The following is a 6,122-nucleotide window of genomic DNA, read 5'->3' as shown; positions in this document are numbered from 1 at the left end:
TTGGACGTCTATCATTGTCAATGGATCCAGGGTTAATATGCATAAAGCACAGAGATATGCAAGAGCATAAATAGTATTGATTAAAAGCAGTAAAAAGGGAAAAGAGCTAAAATTAAAAAATCACATGATAAAGAAAATTGTATTTTTAAAAAGAATATAAATACAAAGAAATGACTATATATAAACAATACAAAATTTAAGAGGGATTTAAAATAGACCTTTTTTGTGTTTTCCCCAAGCAATGTTTAATTGATTTTCTTTTATTAAACTTTTTCAAGCAATTAGAATTTTGACATGTTTGCAGTTTAGGATTTTTTCATTTTTAGATGCATTTTTCAAATGTATTTTTTTTCTTATTACAATTTTTTCCATGCACTTACCTATTCCCCAACACTTTTTTTTTTTTTTTGTTAAAATTAAATTCAGGTATCCAAGGGTCAAAGGGCCTAGATTAACTTTCCTGGTGCTTTCTGATGGATGGCTTTAAAAACAATCATATAATTGTCTCTGCCCAATTTTAAAATGTTGCTCTTCATTTTAACTTTCATCATTCATACTTACTGGCTGCATGCTGATGAAAAAAAGGATGGGGGAGGGCATAATCATTCAGAGCAACACATTCACACCATGCCACATTTTAAAATAGTCATATAACCTTTTTAGTAGTCCAAAGATCCAAATTCTGGTGACCTGTGGGAGTGCAAAAACAAATAAGTATTTGTACTTGTGCACCCAAAATATTGCACATTTCAGTTCTAAAAAGAAAAAAAAATGCTATCTAATACAAGTAGCATCTTCATTCAACCTAATTTTACCTAATATTTTTATAATATTCTCAAAATGTGTCAGATGAAGAAAAGTGTTCTTCAACTCTACCAGCTTCTTTAACACCGCCCCCTTTCAAAAAACACATTTGATTTGCATGCTCCCGAAATGACCCGCAGAAGAAAGGGTCATGCAATTATGAACAGAAATGGCATTTTGTGGCGGCGACTCTCCCGCCTGACAAAGACAGAGCGAGGGCCATTTGTTTTCTGGCGTTTTATTAATAGTCTCCGCGCTCGTAAAGACCAGCGCCGCTGGCTAACATACTATAGACTCTGTGTTAAATCCCATCCTGTTTAGGATAATTACAGTCACGACACAAGATTTTTAAATAAAAATAGGGCGAGTTGACATTTTATCCACCTTACGAATCCACTATTCTTTCGATAGTCGATTAATCACAAAGTATTTTTGAATAAGACTTTCCATATCACAGAATTTAATCACAGTTCTAAGGTCAAGGGTTCAATCATAGGTCGGTCTTCACTGTGTAAAGTTTGCATTTTCTCCCTGACCTTAAGTGGGTTTTCTCCGGGTACTCTGGTTTCCTCCCACATCTCAAAAACATGCAGGGTATGCTGGGTGAGCACTCTAAATTGCCCCTAGCTATGAGTGTGAGCGTCAACGGTCGCTGGGATAGGCTCCAGCACCCCCTGCCACCCATGTGAGGATAAGCGGTTCAGGAAATGAATGAATTGGATGTCTGGCATTACCTGGAAAATTTTTGATTGGACATCTATTGCCATCAAGGACAGCCAATGAGTTATTTTAGGAAAACCTTAAAGCTGATCTGGGGTTAGGAATGTAGTTTAAGGGATTCGCTTAGTTTGAGTGTAAAAGAAGAAAAAGCAACTAGTTTGTCGATTACCATCAATGGCGGCCTTGATCCGATAATGGATTAATGGTGGCAGCCCTCATGTTGACTGTCCTGCTGATCAAAGCTCAGAGCACAAGTTAATTTTTAATTGAGAGTACAGCGGCAAAACAAGGTGCTCCACATAGTAGTACAAGTCAACAACATCCCTCCCCAAAGTGACTTTGTAGCAAAGTGTCATTTGGAGGCGTATAACCCGTAATCCACTTACCTCGTCCGAGCCTCGCCAGCATTTATGGATTTCCAAGTCGTGACGCTACTTAGGAAGCCTAATTCATTTAATAAAGCATGTATTAAGGCCCAATTTAATTTGCCACGAGAGCCGTAGGCCTGGGGAAATCAATCACCTCGTTCAATAATGCACGATTTGGTGAAATCAAGTGACGGAGCTGCACGAGATCAAACTTGGCTCTTTCCTCCTCCACCTATGAATAATTCCAAAATAGAGAAAACGTGATCAGGGTAGGTTTTAATTAGAAAACCGTCATAAAGAGAACAACCTAAAAATCTACACTACAATATGCCATACATATACAGCCATTAGTGGATATATTAAATAGAGGCTGTACTATAATTTCAACAAAATGAGATTTAACGTGCAAGTCTGACTGTACCACTTTTAAAATTAATGTCATTTTGCACTTTAGGATAGGAAATTTGATGGCCCTTTGCAGTTGTGGTTTGATCAGCTAGTGTTTAAATAATAAAAGAAAAAGATATACAAATGAGCAGCATAAGTGTATAGTATTTGATAAGATATACTGTAGGTTACCCATGCATAGACTACAGCGCAGCATCTCCACGTCACATGTGGCTTCTTTCAGGGACATTAGTCACTAAAATAGAACAGAAGCATAAAGAATCCTGAAAATAATCGGGTATCAAGCCCTGGATTTTGTGTCATTGAGTGTCACTGATGGAGAATGGCGTCCAAGCCATTTGGACGGTGGTGGCAATGACTTTGTTGAGTCTGCTGAATTTCAAGATTGGAACATTTTACTGATGTATAAACATCATTGGATGACAGCAATCCACTATTTTAAGATCCTATTCAAAGCTAGATTGGTAATAGTCCTGGTTTTGTTTCAGTCTTGGGCACACTAGGTGATGATTTAGTGCCAAGCCTTGATTTTGGTCTTGTTTGGGTCTCAAACTCGGTCTTATTCCTAGCAATGCCAGTCATTTCACTGAGAAAAGATCAATGTTTTAGCAAATAAAAACTTGTATCTCAAGGCACCACTGCATTCCCTTGAATTTTGTAGCTTCCTTCCAAAAACAGCCATGGAAAGCTTTTCTTCAATCCAGTACTCTGCAAAGGAAGCGTGACACAAACGAAAACTGGACACCCACCCATCTACATTTGTGATACAAACAAAAAGCAAGAAGGATTTACTATTGCTACGAACTGGAAAGAGTTTCACCACAAGACTCCTGAAAACAAACCACCCACCACCAGTGAGAAAGCCCAGGCTGTGTTTTGGTAGTTTGAAAGTTAAGGAAGACCACAAACTTAAAAGGAAGCCTGTGGGATCAAGTGCATCTCCATAAATACGAATATTGTAGACTATAAATTTCCAATCTAGTTGAACAGGGAGGGTTGGCATATTAGATCTCTAAAGGCTGGCACGACTAATCAAATTAATCGGCAGAAACAGACACATGGACGCATCATGTCTAGGCTTAAGGACAGTTTTTTTTACCACATCCATCAGGACTCTAAACTTGCGGTAGCACGACACACAATCCCTTCTGTGTAATAACTCCGGGGTGAGGTAACATGAAAGACGTTGGGCGGTGATCTGCCTCCTACTGGCCTACTTGTCATTACATATATCATTTACTCAAATTAGAAAAAAATAAAATAATTATTAATTTGTATATGAAAAATAGAACTATAAAAAGGGAACATTTCTAATTGATTCTACACATTATAATACCGTATTTAAACAAAATGAATTAGGCTCTTATTGTAGTCCTCGTTAAAAGCACATTTTTTTGATGAATCAAAACATATACCGAATATTTGCATGTGTTTGAAAAATATTGCTAAATTACATTAAATTTAAGTTCAACTTTTGCTCACTTAAAGCTATTGGCTTGTTTGCCACAATATTGGAATTACGAAGATGCACCTGAAAGAGCGATTGTGATCACACGACTGAGATTTTCCGGGCAGGAGAAGGGCCCGATACGTCAACCCTCCCCCACTCTATTCTTAATGACAGTCTGACGTCACGGGGGACATCCCAGAGTCCTTAGCAAAGTCCGAGGTGTCGGCAGTGGAGGGCGAGATCTTCCGGTAGATGAAATCATAGAGACTGACGTCGGGTCTGGTGGCGCGACAGTTCTTGCAAACCGAGCTGGCATACTGGTTCAGAAGCCCGTACAACCTCCCTGGACGAGAAAAGAAAAAGACACAGTTTGAGAATTGAAACGTGATGAAAAACTGCTTGTGCGTGCGTCTCTGTAACTCCACTTTAGGAAATGAATGACTGGAGGGGAATTTCTCGGCGAGGCTTCAATAAATGTCAGCGGGGGAAAATGAAAAGCGGAGGGGGAGGCTGGGGTCGCAAGTAATCCACTTTAAGGCTGAATGGATGGGCCCCAGAAAAGGACATGGCCCATAAGGTGTAATAACTTCGCATACACATGGGCAGACGTTTTTTTTTCTTCCTTCCTCCCCCCCCTACGCATATTGGCGTCGTAATTGTGGCGACAAGGACAAGCCTTTCCATCTTCCCCAGCTCAATGTTGGCTGACAACGTCCCACTCACATTTACAGCGAGGCGAGCACTAACTCGTTGGCTGCATTGGATGGAGAAAGACAGACAAAATCCGCTAGACTGTTTTTATGGACTAACGGCCGCACTTTGAGGGGTGGTAAATAGGATGTGTTCATTAAGGAAAGAAAAATGCATAAACTAAATAAATGAATAAGGTGCTGTTATTCAATGCTGGTGATCCCAATTCAAATGCGTTTGACGTCTATCGCTGTCGCTGACAAAGTGGTCAACCTTACCCACAGTGACGTGTCTCTCCGTCAAGAAGGCGTGCATGTGGTGAACATCACGCATGAGGGCGGCGTCTCCAAAGGTGAAGTAGGCCACGTCCCTGCCCGCTTCCGCCGCCGCCATCAGCTGAATCAGCGCTAAGCAAAAAAAAAAACAAAAACAATACAAAAAGACTATAAAAGGGAAACAGTGGCCATTTAGTTTGAATCAGAATATAGGATTATATTGCTTTTTCATTTAATATGTATTAGATAAGGAAATTTAACAGAGAGAGCATTAGTTTTCCTTATTTTTAGTTTTTCCTGATGTGAAGTGCATTTGAAAAATTCACGAAAAAGGGTAATATGTATTGTTTTTCCCCTTTATTTTTAAAAATGTCATTTTTTTTCTTTTTAATATTACTTAAGATCAATAAAATGTATCGACTCCCGATTCAAATGGATTGCACGCCTACTGTCGTCAAAGGCTGAATTTGTTTCACTTTGAGTGTTAGCAATGGGAGATGTTAAGTCTTCTCTGGGAGGGTAAATGGGCTTTCGCTTAACGAGAGCGATCTAGCGCCAGTCCATCCTTTTGCTCCCTTGCCTGTAATCAATCGGCAGTTTAATGGAAAGCATAAACGCGTGTCAGCCGATCGATAGAGGGATGGAAGAAACCAATGAGTGACACACCGCTGGCAACTAATTGGGCAGGGGATGTTACGTTTCAGAAATGACAGCGTTGTTAACCTTTTCTAAAGGGAATTTGTTATAGGGATTAGTTAAATAAGTGAAATATGTATATATAAAAAAATCACCTTATTTTAAATTAATCCATGCTTTTAATCTGGGTAAATACTGGCATGGTTCCAGACGTTGTCACTTTTCCGATTTGATTCAAGCGCTACCTTTGAGCCGCGTGTCTCCGCCGAAAGCGCCGCATCCCCAATTCCCGGTAGCGATTGCAGACAGGTGCTTTGTGTTGGCGTTATTTCGGAAGAATCCACAGTAAGCCTGAAAAAAAGATTGCAAAGGATGAGAAAATGAGAAAAAAAACACATTTTTAATGGGGGAAGAGGAGTGTTTAAACAGAAGATTTTGTTGAAGAGTAAAAAGTGAGTCTTCATTTATACGTCTTACTTTGTTGAGCTCTCTGGTCATCTTTTCAGGGACAAATTGTTCTAGAAAGTGTTTGTATTTCAGCGCATCGATGGCCACGATCTCCGTGCATCGTCTCTGCCAGTCATCCCTTCAAATTAAAAAGTAGACGCCGTTATTTATGAACGCATAGGAGGATAAAAAAAATAACTGGCTCCGAGCACAATAATACCTGGGAGTCTCGTCTTTGTAGCACTCGTCCCACTTGTAAGTTTCAGCGTAGCCAGAATATCGACTGTACTGCTCAGCACCTGCGTGAATAAAGGCACAAGAAGC

This window comes from Stigmatopora nigra, chromosome 12, assembly GCF_051989575.1.
Source record: "Stigmatopora nigra isolate UIUO_SnigA chromosome 12, RoL_Snig_1.1, whole genome shotgun sequence".
NCBI classification, from domain to species: domain Eukaryota; kingdom Metazoa; phylum Chordata; class Actinopteri; order Syngnathiformes; family Syngnathidae; genus Stigmatopora; species Stigmatopora nigra.
The sequence above is the reverse complement of the archived record's forward strand: the minus strand, read 5'-3'. Positions refer to the sequence as shown.